Source organism: Rattus norvegicus, chromosome 8, assembly GCF_021556685.1.
Source record: "Rattus norvegicus strain SHRSP/BbbUtx chromosome 8, alternate assembly SHRSP_T2T, whole genome shotgun sequence".
In the NCBI taxonomy this organism is placed as follows: Eukaryota; Metazoa; Chordata; class Mammalia; order Rodentia; family Muridae; genus Rattus; species Rattus norvegicus.
In genome coordinates this window covers 69768388-69785369 of record NC_141541.1, presented here as the reverse complement: position 1 = coordinate 69785369, position 16982 = coordinate 69768388, and the positions used below count along the sequence as shown (strand labels likewise).

The window sequence follows — 16982 nt, the reverse complement described above, 5'->3', positions numbered from 1 at the left end:
TTACATTTTGTCACCTGGTGTCAATGGTGAAGGACTGAGGAGACCATGCATGTCTTGGGAATCATGCAGACCCTTGTTGAAAAACTCTAGCTCCGAGCACTCAGCCAGGGTCAAAGTTCAAGATCGTCTTCAGGTACATAGCAAATTCAAGCCCAACCGAGGTTATATGAAAACCTCTCTCAAAACAAACAAACAAACAAACAAACAAACAAACAAACAAACAAGTCAAACACACACACACACACACACACTTTGATAAAACCTCCATTTCCAGGTTGACTCATTTATATATGTATATATGTACTTGTACATACAATCACCTCCTGGAGCCAAGAAGAACCAGCTGTTTCCAGTTTGCGTCACTTCCTGCTGCAGTTGGCCATTGCCTGCTTAGGTCCTTACCACTGTTAAAGCAGATAGAGAACAGAGATGTGGCTCCTCTGAGCTCCCCTGACAAGTATTCGGATATGAACTGAATGACTCAGCACATTCAGCATATCAGCATTTTGGGAACTGGATAGAACCTTGGTCTTTTCCTTCTGCCATGGTGGTACACAGCTGTAATTCCAGATTGGGAAGATAAAGGTAGGAGGGTGATTTCTCCTGTGTTCCTTCACGGTGGATGCTTTTCTGGTCTGTGGACAGGGTGATACTCTGGTGATCCTAGGTGCTCGCTCTACTTCACTTCCTCTCTTCCACTGACAAGACCCTGGACATAGCTCACCCCCCACCCCCCCCACCCCCCTGTCCCATACCTCCCCCACCCCCCCCCACTACCCCACCCCCAACCCTAGTCTTGTTCATGGTCTGGATGAGCCTTTTGTTAATCCCCCTGGTAAAATGAATACACAAATGAAGAAACAGAGGCTCAGGGAGCCATTTGCTTTGTTTTTTGAGACAAGGTCTTCTTGCCAAATCATCTAGACTGGCTGGTCAGGAAGACCCATGGGTGATGGGTCTATCTATCTCCTTAGTGATGGAACTCAAGCACGTGCCACCAGGGCTAGCTTTCTTATGTGTGTCTTGGGCATTGAAGTCAGGTCCTTGAGCTGGCAAGACAAGCCCTTTACTAGCTGAGCTGTCCCCCAAGCTAGCTCTGCCTCTTCTACATCATACTCGGTGGTAGGTCAAGAATCTGCTACTGGAAGCGGTATTCTACTCTGGACCTCTGTGTGGCATGGAGATAGGATACTTGACCTCTAAAGATGCTTTCTACTCTAATCTTAGCATCTTCAGATAAAAGCCCACACCTCCATCAACCTGCCCTTACGGGTAGGACAGCCTCTGGATTTATTCTCATCTGTAGTGACAGGCCTTTCCTCCCACTCACACCAATACAGGCTTCCCAGCCAAATCCCTGAGCTTGAGGACCACTGAATCAACTACCTCAAGTACAAAGCTAAGAAGGAAAGATGGGAAGTCTTGCAGGCTGCAGCCCCCCAGGCCCCTACCCTCACCCCTCTCCTTTTCAGCTCCCGCTGAATCCATCTGAGCACCTGCAGAAGGTCCTCAGGAGGGATCCCTTGGCACAGTCTGCCTTGGGTCATTAGCTGTTGAGACAAAGCCCAACCCACAATGTGTGCATCCCCAGCTCCCACTCTGCCTGAATCAACACTGGGAAGGGAACCAAAGCGGCTCCCACTTGGGCCCCCGTGACTCCCTGCCTGTATAGCCAGGTCCAGCCAGCACCTACTGCATTCCCCCAGGGCCACACCTGCAGAAGGACGATAAGGGAATCAGATTCTCCTGTGACGGCAGAGAGGGATAGTCCAAAGATCTAGAATACTTAGCTGTATTTACCTACCGTAATCCGCTTCTCAGAGACAGTCACTGGGCAGCCCGTGCTACATTGATTATACCACCTCCTATTTTTGGCCCCTGGGGGCAAACAGTTCTGATTAATATTTCACAACACCTTTTTTTTTATATCCCTTTCTTCGTGTTGTTGCCTCTCTCTCTCTCTCTCTCTCTCTCTCTCTCTCTCTCTCTCTCTCTCTCTCTCTCTCTCTCTCTCCCTTTCCTCCTCCTGAGCCCCTGGGAGCCTGATAGAGAGACGCAGAATATTTTACTGTCTCTTGTGTCTGCCTGCTCCAGTAATCAGCGGACTCAATCATGCTTGCAGTGTTTTATGAATTAATAACTTTGGAGGGCTAGCGGGGGAGGCAGGAAACGCAATCTATGGAAGCTTAATGAGCGCCGTGGGGAACAGCTAGCTCACTGCCTCTCACCCCACCACTCTGCACTGTAAATCATCTTTTCCGAGATTACTGGCTTTCAGACCAGCCTAGACAGCTTGCAGGAGGAGCTCCTTGAATGTCCCTCTGTCCCTGCCAGGTCCCTCTAGGAAATGGAATCTGGGAGAAACAGAACATTGTGAAAAGGGAAGGGAAAGGGGTAAGGCTCGATTGGTAGAGAGCTTGCCTGGTGTGGACCAAACTCTGGGTTTCATCCCCACACACATGGATAAGTCGAGGCAGAAAGACCAGAAGTTCAAGGTCACCCTTGGTTACATAGCAAACTTGAAGGCAGCCTGGTTCACACGGGCCCTAAGCAAAAGGAGGGTGGAAAACAGGCTGATATTTTCTTTGTCTACAGCCATAAGATCCTCTACGTCTCAAATCTGTTCTGAAAAGGCAAAGGAGGTGGCGTCCCAGCTTGCCCAGACAAACTGCCACATTCTTCCATGTTCCTTCCACTGTTACTCTGGCAAATTATATGAGGAGGGCTGAGGTACAGAGGGTCAGCTGGTGTCCTAGGCAGCCTGGGTCACTTGCAGTCTCCCAGAGGGCGGGCCTTTCACTCCTGAGTCTAGAAACATGTTCTTGCTTCTCTTGGCATTTCCTGGTGACTAGACTCTCCATGTCTCAATTACACCACCAAATATCCCAAGAACTCAAGCCGTATCTTGATATAACATGGAAAAAACAGCCTTCCAATGGACTGTAGTCCCATACCAGTCCTGTCAGGTGGAAAAAGTCCCCAGTTCACAGCATCAGGAGCTCACTGCTTGAGTTACCGAATCTGGTCCTACTTGAAAAGAGCAGACAGGAAACAGATGTTAGGGAAATGCCAAATGACCACAGGCCACAGTCCTTCCCCCTGACCCAGTACAATGGTTCATAAATGGCTCTGGTTCACATACCCTAAGGGACAGCCCTCTGTATTCTTCATTCTTTATATTCTTACCACCTCAAGCAGAACCACAGACTGAGACGGGAGTCATCTTCCCAGTGAGACAATAAAGGCCAATACTCTAACCAGGAAGTTGGCTTGGAAGCAAGGCCAAGCTACGAGAATGCTGTATCCACACAAAAGTAGAGAAAATATATGTTAAACTGAGTGTTTATGACACTGTGCCCTTGGGCTCAGATGACACCTCCGTGCAAGGGTAGCCTCCATCCCAAGCGGGTGCCACATGTCTGTCATCTGGCCTCCTTCTAGAGAGGCACTATGTTCTCATCCCTCCCAGGTCCACTTGTCACCTGCTGAGACGGACACCTGGGGTCATTTGTTTTGTCAACTTTCAAGTTTCATCTTCATACAGCAACTTCCAAGGCTTGGGAAAACCAGTGCTTAGGAAGCACAGTGCACTTGAACTTTGGCTTGAAGGCTTTCTGCTGTTGAGACTTAGAAACCCACCTCTGGATGCAGTTGCTGCCATCAGGGGGGAAACAAGAAAGCACCCATATCCATGCTTTGCACCACGCTCTGTGTTAGGCAATGGGAGAGCATCTGTGTCCACCCGTGAGGACTCAGAGGGGACTTAGGGACCATTTGGTGAGGGGACAAGTCCCCTGAGGATACTGAGGTTAAAACACATGAGTAGCAGGGGAAGAGACAGAAGAAAGAGGGTGAAATGAGCGAGAAGAAGTAGAGACAAAGATGCATGAGTTGGTGCATATGTACCTGGAGAACCAATGGCCCAGATATCACCCGACACAGAGTCCTGGTCTCAGGCAAATGTAAGGCAAAACGAAGAGTGTGAAAGTAGGCCCTGGATTCTGTGGCAGGAGCCATAAGTTCTCAAGACCCCCATCTTGCAAATACTGAACATTGTTGAGAGCATAGTTTACTTACCATAATCATCCAGACTCAGTAACTCAAATTTACAAACAGCACCTCCGGGTTAATCACTCCATGCTCCCCAGGGAGGGCTGCTTTGGCCAGAATTCCTCCCAAACTGTCACCTGCTGCAGGATTTAGGGGGCCTTTGACAGGCTGGGTTTCCACAGAGGACTCAGCTCACTGGTCACTTTGCCCTTACAACTGTGTTCCCCAGGTTAGCATCATCAGTGCCCTGTGGGAAAATCATGGGAAAGGCTCTCAGTTTTCACCCAGGCCCCACACATGAGCCAGAATCTAAATTTTAATCCAGTCACTGGGTCCTGGTTGTACCCAGTTAATGATGAGAAACTGGAACTATTGGGTGGTGGGGAGCACCTCCAGACGTACATTTGCGTTTCTAACACTGGAGTCTCTCCTTAGCCCCAGCTGATTCGCCTGCTGGAGAAGCCCATCCTTTCCACCAGGTTTTCAGGGTCCGGAGAGAATGGGTGAACTCTGGGGTCTTCTCCATGCCTGCCAGTAAGAAACATCTCCAGATTCTAATGGCCTTCAGGTCTCCCTGGCAAGTAAGCTTCTCGGGCTGTCCTAATGGAAGGCCTTGGCCTACACTTCTACACAAGACATCTATAACAAGTCTGATTGACATCTCTCAGATCCCACAGTCTTGTGAGCACTGGATCTTGTGTGGTGCCTCATTTCATGATCCTTTTGGACAGAGTCACAATTTATATAACAATCCTTCCAGAGAGTTCTATGCAATGTGGTCTGGCTTTGCTTTAATAAAACCCCACCTAAAAAGCACAAGGATGAGATGTCCAGTGTGTGTGTGTGTGTGTGTGTGTGTGTGTGTGTGTGTGTCTCCATTTCTCTCTCTCTCTCTCTCTCTCTCTCTCTCTCTCTCTCTCTCTCTCTCTCTGTGTGTGTTTATGTGTCTGGGTGAAGGTTGGAGGTCAATCTCAAGTGTCATTCCTCACAAACTACATGTCTGTGGAACCTGCAGATGAGGTTAGATAGATTGGTCAGAGAGCTCAGGATCTGCCTGTTTTTGTTTCCCCAGTACTGGGATCACACACCACCATACCCAGTTTTTTATATGGTTTCTGGGGCTTGAACTCTTGTCCTCGTGGCTCTGAGATAAATGCTACTGACTGCTCCATCTGCCCAGCCCTGAGATGACCACTTTTGTTCAGTGGTACTTTCTTCAGGTGCCAGCCCTGGGCTAGGCATAGTGACAGGAATGAATGAGATCTGGCCCTCAAACCTTGATGCCAGGTCTTCACTTTAACAGCCTTTGATGCAGCAAGGGTGTCTTCTTACAGTAGGCTCTCCCCCAGAGGACATACGAATGGTTTTTCCTTTAAGAAAACAAGAATTTCCTGGTATGGTGAGTGCCTATAATCCCAGAACTCAAGGAGCTACGACAGCTTGAAGATTACGAGTTCAAGGCCAGGTTGGGTTATATAGTAAGACCCTTAACAAAGCAACTCCGCTAACAGGTTCCCAACACACATGTGGTTGCTCCATGCTGAGTCAAACATGAGTCCTTGAACAAAGAGCCTCTTATGGCTTGATTGGCCTTTGAGTTCCTGGTGCACAAATTCACACAATACGCAGAACGTTTCTTCCCCCAGAAACACATTTAAATAAGATTTTCTCAAATTGGATTTCAGGTGGTTTCACTTCTCTCGGCTCTGCTTTGGAGCCAAACTTACCTTTCCTGTGGCCTACTTCCGCACAGCCTTCCAGATGATTTTAAGCTAATCTGTTAAACCACTTTGCATTTAGAAGGATTTAACCAATATTAGAATACTATTTTACTCCTCCCCAAGAAAGATAGGGGCTCTGAACCCATTGCTGCACTAATCCAAAATTTCACAACACACGTTTGTGCAGAGCTGGAAGGCTAGACAGGCTTTGGACCAAAGCACAGAGCCCACTGGAAATTCTATTGGTCCCAGGGACACAGGCTCTGTCTAACACATCTTTGGGAAAGGTCAGTGTTGTGCAGCAACCTCTCCACCCCACCTCAAGGGTTTCAGGTCTACTGTGAGTGAGGTGGGCAACCCTATCCCCTGAGTGATCCTGGGCCTCTCCACAGGGTCAGTGGCAAAAGCCGTAGAAGGTCGCTTGATATTTCTCCCTCTGCCTGGTTGTGTGACTGTAAGGTTGTCCTCAGTGACTAACCTGTGACCTTGAACTGGGAGGCCATCCCTGTTGAATCTTTTAGAGCAGGAGACAAGAAAGCTACAGAACTGAGTGTTTCCTGAGAACCTGGAAACCCCACAGGGATGCAGGACCATATGCAGGGTTTCATAACCACTGGGAAATAGAGAGTGTATTTGGCCTTTCTCAAGAATGACTACGTCAGGAGCTCAAGAGGACATCTGTGTCCCCTCATCTGGCCTAGCCTTGGAAAGGTAACATTACTAGGAATTGAATATTGTTATAGTGACTGATGCCCTCCCTCTTGCTGGAACTCAGGATAGGAGGGCATGGGCAAGGTTGTGAGAAGGAAGATGGGGGGCCCTTCTCTGCCACCTCTCCACTACTGTCCTCTTTCCTATCATCTCCTGCCCACCTGCCTTACCTGTTAGCAGTCCTCACTGTGCTGTGCTCATGACATCCTGGCTGTGGAAAGAACAGGGGAGCTCTTCTTTGCAGTAGCTATACATACCTTGGATGCAAGGAGACGGGGGCGGTGTTTGTGTCTCTGTTTTCTTTCAGAGTGGAGCTAGAAATGTGTCTGCCTGGAACATCTGCTCCTGGGCACTGTGTGTTTAACGGCAGTGAAGAAAATTTAAACATGAACTTGAGTTCTCTGAGACTGTACGGAGGGAAGTTTGGCCATTGGCATTACAGTTATTTTTCTAAACCAAATGCCCAGATTCAGGCATTAAAATGTAACACTTCCACTCCCCTGCAGGGGGGTGGTGGAGAACACGCATACATATTTACAACCTGATTTCTCTGGGGAAAGGTAAGAGCTGTTGTGCAGTGTGGCTTCCTGGTTTGCGTGTTGGCTCTTCAGCACATTTTGTTATTTTCTGTGCACTCAAACACAGACCATCTGGGCAAACACACACAGCAGCTGAGAGCGTTCCTCCTCACCTTGCTGGGACTTCCCTTTCTAGGAATCTGTGCCAAACTTCAGGTCTAGTTCTCCAGACATGTAAGGCTGTTGCCCTGAGGCTTATCCACCGGAGAGAGAAGGGTTAATTAAGGCTGAGAACACTATAACTATGTCTTAGCTAGGGTTTCTATTGCTATGATGAAACACCATGTCCAAAAAGCAAGTTGGGAGGGAAGGATTGATTTGGTTAACGCTTCTACTTGCTTTTCATTACCAAAGGAAGCTAAACAAAGACAGGATCCAGGAGGCAAGAGCTGGTACAGAGACCATGGAGGGGTGCTGCTTACTGGCTCACTCCCCATGCCTGGCTCAGTCTGCTTGCTTATAGACGTTAGGACCACCAGCCAGGGATGGCACCACCCACAATGGGCTAACTAGTTAATCACTAATTGAGAAAATGCCTTATAGCTGAATCTCACAGAGGCATTTCAACTAAGAACTTCCTCTCTGAGGACTCTAGCTTGCATCAAGTTGACACACAAACCCAGCCAGTACAAGTTATAATGATGACTAGGGGGAAGTTCACTGGGGCCCAGAACATTCTTGAGCACGACCAAGGAAAGGTCAGCCTTAGGGATCTTCTTCCTACACATGCAGCCTGTAGGCGACTTCTGCCCAGGTGCCCAAGCAGACTTCACATTAGTAGATCAGTCACAAGTCCAAGACCTTAAGTTCCAACAACAACTTCCTGGGTTTGTTCTTGCTGTCCTCTGCCACCATCCTGAATTCTCCCCCTTTTCTCTCATACATGTGTGAGTCCCTGTCAGATCCCAAGCAGGAGAAAAGATAGGAGGGTGGGGGGACTTCCCTTCAAATTGTCATCATGGATCCAGTGAGATAGCTCAGCAGTTAAAGGTGCTGGCTGCCAAACCCATTGACCTGAGTCTCTCTTGAATCAACATGGTAGGAGAAAAATGACTCCCACAGACTGTTCTCTGACCTCCACATGTTTGCTATGGCATCCAAACCCTCTTGTATCAAAATAATAAGTAAATAGATAATAAATGGAAAAAAAGTCCAGTCTGTGTGATGACTGTCAGTCGATAGTCTCAGACACATGTTTCTGAGCATGTCTGTCAGGAAGTTTCTAGACTGGGTTGCATGAGTATGTCATGGACTGGGGTCCCGGATTGAGCAAAAAGGAGAAGCCACAAGAATTCACCTTTCTCTGCTTCCTAACCAGGTGTCTCACATACCTGCTACCTTGATTTTCCCACCACTGTGGACTGTACTCTCAAACTGTGAGTCAAAAATAAGTCCCCGGTTCCTTACGTTGCCATTGTGAGACACTTGTCACGGTAAAAATAAAGTGACTGACAGATGCTGGCACCTCCCTATCCAAGAACATCGTATACCTCTTGGTGTTGTCTTCGGGGTATCTCTCTGGAAAGTTTTAACATTCTTGACTTAATTCTCACACACTCAGAGCATTTAGACACCCCACCCCATATTAACTAACATTGAAAAACTGAATTCATTTTTTTTAAATCTGGAAAAAGAAAACAATTTCTTTGCTTCCTGGCAGTGGATGCAGGGGAGGGGCTTGCAAGATCAGGTAACACAGAGCCCATGTTGTGCCAGTCAATGAATTATTGCCTATGTGGCAGAGGCTTACTATCAAAAAGTGCTGTCCCTTCCCTGTCATTAAAATGTTTGAGTATGTGGCAAGGGCACAACAATTGGAGAAGAGGTCAAGAGAGGGTCACAGGAAGCTGCTTCACAGAGTGTCAGAGAAGGGGTTGGGTTTTTAGACAGGAAACAACAGAAGCCTGTAAGATACTGGGTGGAGCTGGGATAGGGGACAGGTTGGGGATAGGTCCCTTAGGAGGCCATGTTCCTACTGAGACAGGACCTAGATCCACTTAGGCAACAAAGGTGGGGCTCATGGTGTATCAGGAGCTGTAGCAAATGTGCGTAGCAAATTTGGCATCTCCCTTGAATGGAGGAGTACTTCTCTGACTGTGGGTATGTGGACTCCTTACTGGCCCAAAAATGGTAATCCCAGGAAAGACAACTCCATCCTGTATCTAGTTCCTGCTAATGAAGCCACTGAGAGGTCACCGGTCAGGGCTGTGTGGTGGTAGTCCTCCCTTGGACCTCTCCGGCCCTCACTCAGGAGTACCTCAGAGTTCCCTAATAAATCATGGTCACTCTGCTCACTCCCTGTGCTCGTGTTCTTCCTCATGCTCCACAGATGTGAGACAATGAGACTAGAAGCCATCAACTTGGGGTGGCTAGGGTGGTCCTGACCATGTAGCTGCCCCCAGTCACAGCCACAAATAGCTGAGTTCCCAAGTTCCATATTGTTTGTTCTAGGTGTGCTAGGAGCATCGGCTCCAGCTGCCTGGGGTCTGAAAATCAACGGCCAGTGACAGCCATTGTCTACAGACTAACCTTGGGCTCTTTCTTATCCCGAGCATCCCTCCTTCTATCTACAGACAGAAGAGACTCATCACAGCTGGGCAAACGTGATTTACACTAAGAACTGTCATGGGTCTCTCCTGACCTGAGGGTATCAGGTCACCACAGCTGTAGGATTACTCAAGAGCATCCAGGGAGGAGACAGGACACCTATGTCTATGCCAGAATCTCCCCAACCCTGGTGATTGTGAATTGATAAAGTTGTTTCACATTCTGGCCTTGTGTTTCTCCTTATTTGATAATTAAAAACAAAACAAAACAAAAACAAAAACAAAAACAAAATGACACAAGACAAACCAGAAAAGGCAGATTGAAAGTTCAGTCCAGGAATAGAAGGTGGGGCATATTGCCTGCAAAGTTCCAGTTGTCCTAGGCCCTTCAAAATAAGCACCACCAATACCCAACACACTCACCTCTACCTATGTCTTGCACTCTTATATGATTGTCTCAACAACCAGAAGTTTCTGCTTAGGATTTGAATTAGACTCTGCCTGGGTACCAAGGGCCCGAGGAACAGACAGGTGAACGCAGAACCATGTTGAACTCAACTTGCGGATATGTCCTAGTTAGCTTTAACTGTTAATTTGATTCAGCCTAGAGTAACCTGAGAAGAGAGTACCAGGTAAGGGAGGGGTAGCACCATCAGAGTGGCCTGTGTGCATGCATTATCTGTGAGGGACTGTCTTGGTCGTTAGATAATTGTGTGTGTGTGTGTGTGTGTGTGTGTGTGTGTGTGTGTGAGAGAGAGAGAGAGAGAGAGAGAGAGAGAGAGAGAGAGAGAGAGAAACATTGTGGGTGGTACCATTCCCTAGGCAGGAGGTCTGAGAAGGCTAGCTATGAATGATGAGGCAACACTTCTCCATGGTTTCTGTTGTAGTCCTTCAGCTGTAAGTTTTCAAGTCTTGCCTTCAGGTTGTTATCTTGAGTTTCCTCTGTGACAGAATGTAACCTATAAGCTGAAATAAACCTTTCTCTCCCCCGAGTTTCCTTTAATCCAAGCCATAGTAACGAAAAGGAAACTATAGCAAAAGAAATGGTAAGATGATGGATGCACCATGAAGATGCCTGACCCAGGCTGTACTGGAACCAGTTCTTTTCCTGTCCTATTCTACTGCCAACCTGTTCTTCCTAGACTCAGAGTAATGAGACTTACCAAAGCTCCATCCATGCCACACAGAGGGCTTAAGGTAAATGGGCATCTCTGGTGGATGAGTGAGGACCCTGCCCTCCCCTGCACTCTCCCGTGACGGCAGTGTGATGACCCAAAACTCTCACTAGGAGCCAGAATTATGACCTTGCCATACCTGGAAGGATCTATGGAAGTCTCTGGGCCCAGGAGACACTTGTCTTAGTAAGAAGTGAAAACCAGCCACCCCCACCCTCCAGCCTGTGAGAGGAAACTCTGATGGTGTTATGGGACACAGGTAGGTCACATCCCAAATCCTTGATGAAAGGCTGAGTGAGATTCAGACTTGGCCTCAGGATCTCCATGCCTGCCTCTTACCACGCAATCCTTCCCAGCCCTCCCTCTCTCCTCCTTCATTTCCTGGCTCCTACCACATTCTTCAACACCCTTTTAAAAATTAAGGGTGCAGCAGGGGCGGGGGCAGCCTTGGAAACAGATAAGAGGTAATTGCCTGCCTTTGACTCCTCTTGATGCGAAAATAGGACGGGAATGACTCAGTCTGGTTGAAAGGTTAGTTGAAGGTTATTACAGGAAAATTGTTATTCATACATTTTTCCCCCTGTGCGGTGGATAGCCTAAAAGATTAAATTCACAGAGTGCGTAATGACCCATCAGGGCGGACAATGGTAGGGGCGTCCCGGGGGAGGGGAGATAACGTAGCACAGAGACTTCTCTGAATAATTCATGCTCCAGTGCCCGGCACCAGCAGATTACAGGAGGGTTTTCATTAGAAAGAAGCCGAGAGAACAGAATGTGCTTTCAGAGCAGCGCCTGTTTCTCTGCACCGTGGGCAGCTCTGGCCCGGTTTGCTATGGCTTCAATCAACGCCTATCCCTCATCTTGGCAGCCCTGGGAGGGTGGCAAATGGGATAAGAGGGCATCATTGTTCCTTATAAGGCAGGCGAGTGATGGCCTGAGCTCCTCCTGAGCCCTGATGCTCAGAAGGGTACATGGGCCTAGAGAAGACGCTGAGGACAGGTTTACCCATGGGGTATTGGATGCATTGATAGTGTGCTCAAACATGAGGACAAGAGTATGGGAAAGGGATGGCTGTCTGGGTGTCCCATGGATGCTCTTTCCTGTCCCTTGTGCCATTTGTGCCCTTTCCCGAGGCTGCCAGGTGAACACACCTGTCATTTGCAAACCCAACTATCAGTATGAGCAGAGGCTCTGGCTGGCAGATGCTTGAAAAAGCTCTTTATGTAAACAGGGCTCCTGAGGCAGAGGCCCCTAGCCCCCTACTCTTCCACTGCCTCTGCTGATAGAAAGATGGAGATCCAGGTCTGAGCTGCCCAGGAATTCAAACTCTGGTTCTATGACCCAGGTCCTTGATCTCTCTGTCTCCTTTGCCCATGGAACAGACAGGGTAGTACTCACAGCTGCCCAGAGGACTATGTTCATGGAGACGGTGCAGGGACAGGACTGTTTGGCCCCATGTTTCTTCTCAGACAGTCACCAGGTAAGGCGACTTGCCCTCTCCTGGGCCTGTTTCCACACAACTCCCAGTGCCAGGCCAAGGCAGACACTGATATGTGACCTATCAGCCAGGGGTTGTGTGTCTTCTTCCTCTGGAGTGCGGAATGTTCAAACAGAGGTCAGAGGAGTTGAGAGACCCATGGTTGCATGGGGCTTGGGAGAGGCACAGGCCACTTAAATCAAAGCGAACTGGGGTGTATAAGCCTTGGGCTGCATCCTAGGAACTCTTGGCCTATGCTTATGTCAGGGCAACAATTCAACAAGACAAGGCCTGAACTTCTGTTTCTCAGGTGAGGCCTGTAGACCTATGGATGTGGGACTAAGACAAGCTTACACAGTTTACAAGCCATGAGAACTTGCCCATTGAGAGGGCAAGGCACTCCTAAGCCTCCTGACTTCCTACCTCTAAGGTTTTTATTTCTGCTGTGTGCCCAGCTTCAACCCTGACAAAAGGTATGAGGTTTTGGCCTTGTTTCTCTGAGGGGTTTGACTAGATGGTCCCTTCCGGTTACGTAGGAGGTTGGTGTTTGCCATCTGCTAATTGAAGCTTGTCCCAAGTGGGAGTTGTCTCTGGCATGTCTGTCTATCACATGCCATCAGCCCATATGATACTCAACGTAAAACAGCTATAGTCCTGGGCCCCTGTTAAATCCAAAGTCAAGAAGTTCATTCAACCCCTTGAGACCTGAGGATCTGCACCCAGGCCAGCTTTCTCTCACCCTTACCCCAAACTCCCGTCACAGCTCTGAGTGAGCAGCTGCTGCGTCAGCCCCCGTGTTCTCTCATCAAGAGACCCAGGATGCAATCACTGTTTCTGTGGCTCATTCACTGGGCCAAGAAGATAAGAGGGCCCAGGTCTTTGTCACAAAAGCTGACTGGCGACTTGCAGACTGCGTGGTGCTCACCACCACCCTTTGCCGGCCAGATGTTCCAAGCCATGTGGCAGCTCCCTTCGAAAGGCTGACACTGGGATAGAGTGAGCAACTGTCTGTCACATGTGCCAGGGGTCTAAAAAACTGATGTAACATGTCATGGGGTCCTCAGAGGCCATCAAAGACAGAGAATGAATGAAGCTAGAAAGGCTTCCTGAAGCTTGGGAATAGAAGCTATGCCTTGAATTGGGTTGGGACCTGGGTCAAGCAGGGTCCAGGCTACAGAAGCCTTGGAGATGGGGGAGAACTGACGTAGACAGTGGATGGCAGTCTCCCTGAGAGCTAAGGCTGTGGGGGCTGCCCCACAAGAAGGTTTGCCAAATTTCAGGTGGCTCAGCCTGATTCACAGCTGATCCCCATCAGTTGGTTTTCTCTTCTGAGAAGGTCAGCCAGGCTTCATGTACAGGGGTGGGCTGAGAGGACACTGAAGCCTTGCTCCCTTTGTAAGGACTCTTATTTTCTATAGGAAGGCACTAACATAGCAATAGTCTTAGGTGTGGTAGAAGCCATGGGATCCACACTATCTGGGACCTAAGCTTTTGATGACTTGTGACAGGAAATGCAGTATAGCAGCTTTGAGTAGAAGTGAGGGAGGTCAAGAGAGTCTGACAGGGAGGAGCATTCTTACCTAGGGCCTCTACAGGAATAGGACAAAGATGCTAGTGGATTCTGGATACCCAGTGGCCTCTAGCACTCCTGGTAAAAGCACCCAACTGGTAGGAGGAACAAATCTCCCTTCTTTGGTTTGGTATCCATGGGACAGCCACACCTGTTACCATGGCCACAGTGATAGACACATGACCTGAGGCAGATCAGTCAGTTTTCAATAGGAAGTTAACTCTAGCACATGGCCACACATAGGCACATTATGTTATTGTGCTGTATAAAGATTATCCTTGTATTATTCAAATCTCAATCTCTGTGTCCCCATATCTGCTTGCAAAACATTGCTCTCCAAATATTCCCTGATTGGTCAATAAAGAAGCTGATCAGCTAATGACTGAACAGGGAAGAGGATAGGGTTGGGCTTCCTCTCAGACAGGGAAAGGGGCAGGAGAGAGTTCAGGAGACATCATGAAAAAATACCTAAGGAAAGCCATAAAATGCAAGTATCTCAGGGATTTTGGCTGGGAGGCAGCCAGATTAACAAAGAGGATTAAAATATAGTAATACTGCTCAATTGTTGTGCCCTTAAAGCTTGTTAAATAAATATAGTAGTCCAGTCTCAACTATTTGGGTTAAGAAAAACTACAAAGAGGTATTAAAAAGCCACTAACAGCCAGAGGTACTCTTTCCTTGTGTGTCATAATATCTGTGCCAGAGCCACTGGGGTCATCCTGTGTCATATGGAGAAAGCTTTGGAGGCAGAAACACCTTATCAATGTATAGATAACCAAGAAAGGAAGGAGAGATGGAAGAGAGGAAGGAGGAGAGAAAGGAAGAAAAGGGGAAGAGAAGGGGGTAGAGGAAAGGAAAGAAAGAAGAGGGGAATGAAGGAGAAGCTAGGGAGAGAAGGGAGAGAGAGAGAAGAGAATAGAGGGGAAATGAAGGAAAGAGGAGGAGGAGGAAGAGGAGGAAGATAGGGAGGAGGAGGAGAAGGAGGAGGAGGAAGAGGAAGAAGAGGAGGAAGAGGAGGAGGAGGAGGAGGAGGAGGAAGAGGAGGAGATTGTCTCTTTTTGGTAAGCTGCTGAGTTCTTCCATCCACTTTGCCCTTCATAGTTACAAACAAGTTTCATTGCCAGGGGGGTAAAGGCCTTTCTTCCTACACAAGTCCACCTAGCCTGGACTGGTGACTGTGGCCTGCCTCCCTCAAGATGACCTCTGGCCTTCCGGACCACAGGCTGCCATAATAGGGATCCCAGCCTGGGGTTCAGCACCAGTCTCATTGCCTACAGAGTAGGCAACACTGCTATCCCCACTATGTCCCTGTGGTGTTCTTCTCTGCCCTGGAGGTGTGCCCCTCACAATGTTGCTCCTAGAGCGCATAGCTAACACTGTGGTGCCTCTCTACTGTAGCCATGCTGGAATGGAGGAACCCACTTCCGCTCCCTGGGGCCCTCTCCAGCACACTGAGGCTTCGTCTGGGACTCTGCTGATTCTTCACTCCTCTGTCACAGAAACCTTGGGGTGCTTGTCTCCAGAAAGAGTCTTACTCCTCCTCACAAAGATGCTACAACCACCCCTCCCTCACTGCCTGACACCCAGCACATCCCGATCCCAGAGTGAAGGAGCCAGGATCAAGGAAAATGTCCTCCCATACTGCCACTAGAAGCTGGAAAGGGGCTGGGGAGTCACGTGATCCTTTGTTTCACTCCATGAAGAAGCCCCTGATCAATTGCCCCTAGCAGAAGATGAGAGGTAAAATCTAGGAACACTTACAAACTGAAGATGAGATGTGGTAGTCTAGATGAGAATGTCCCCCCCCCCCAGGCTCGTGTGTTTTAACTCCTGATCCCCAGTTGGTGGTGTTATTTGCAAGACTTAGGAGGTGTAGCCTTGCTGGAGGAAGCATGTCATTGGAGGCAGGCTTAGATGTTTAAGGCTGAGACCACTTCCAGGTGCCCTCTCTGCTTCATGCTTGTGGTTGAGGATGTGAGTGCTCAGCTCTCTACATCTGCTACCTGCCCCATGCTGTCCTCACCATGATTGACTCTAACTCTCTGGGACCATGCTTGCTCACTGTTGACATGCTGTCCTCTCACCATGATTGACTCTAGCCCTCTGGGACCATAAGCCCAAGCAAGCCCTTCCATCGATAAGTCACCTTGTTCATAAGTCACCTTGTTGATGGTTTTTGTCACAACAGAAAATTAACTAAGATATAACAACACTTTAGAGGGTTGGTGTTTCCCAGTCCATCTTCTACAAAAATTGGCTCCAAGCCCAGAGGTAAGAGCCTCTACACACTCACCAACAATTTTATTGGATATGACCAGTTCATCAAAACAAAGGAGTCAAACACAGGACTCACCCACCTGAGCTAGTAGGTTCTCAGTTGGTTCTTTGAATAAATAAAGAACATGTAAAGTGTATATGTTACATGGATTCTTGTGCAGGCAATGTAGCTCCTATACCTTTGAGCACAAACACATACACGTGAACACACACGTGAGGGGCCAAGTGCAAAGCCCCATACATCCTACAACTCTTTTGCAGCTCCCCTTTTCTTCATTCTCCAGCTCAGCTTAGCTCTTTGATCTCTCCTGCTCCCTCTTCCTCTTGCTCTCCCTCTCGCTCTTGTTCTCCCTCCTCTCTCTCTCTCTCTCTCTCTCTCTCTCTCTCTCTCTCTCTCTCTCCCCCCCCTTAGCTCCACAATACACCTTCCCCAAGTCTTGCCCCTGCATTTCTAGTGCCTACTACGTGAACATTCTCAATTGGAAACAGAACACTTTGCCATCTATATCACCAACTAAGAACTTTCTATTTCCAGAAGCCTCAATGTCTTGTATGGTAGCCTGCTCAGTACAATGCACTACTTCTTAAAAAATATTTTTCAGAAATGCACATGTCTGAATGTCTTGCCTGCATGCATGTCTGTGCATCATGTGTGCATATATATGCCAGACATTTGCAAAGGCTGTGAGCCACCATGTGGTGCTGGGAATTAAGTCCAGGTCCTCTGGAAGAGCAGCGAATACTCTTAACCATGGAGACATCTCCATAAGGCGACTGGGTGGAGAACACCCTGTTTGTTTCAGTCCTATAAATTCTACTCACCATTCCTTTAGGCGAGAATGGTACACTCAGGGTGGTAAGATTCTAGATTCTAGAT

General features: G+C 48.3%; 1 long non-coding RNA gene across 5 annotated transcripts in view; it reads left to right on the top strand.

Annotated features, from left to right (window-relative positions):
- LOC148004185 (uncharacterized) overlaps positions 1–16982 on the top strand; it is a 62648-nt gene that overhangs the window by 34692 nt on the left and 10974 nt on the right. Inside the window, exons 4-5 of one of the 5 annotated variants that reach the window (XR_015627316.1) lie at positions 10600–10803; positions 10895–11040. The exons of the other annotated variants lie outside the window; for them this stretch is intronic. This is a non-coding gene — a long non-coding RNA (uncharacterized LOC148004185). The remainder of the gene's footprint in view (positions 1–10599; positions 10804–10894; positions 11041–16982) is intronic. 5 annotated transcript variants of the gene reach the window in all.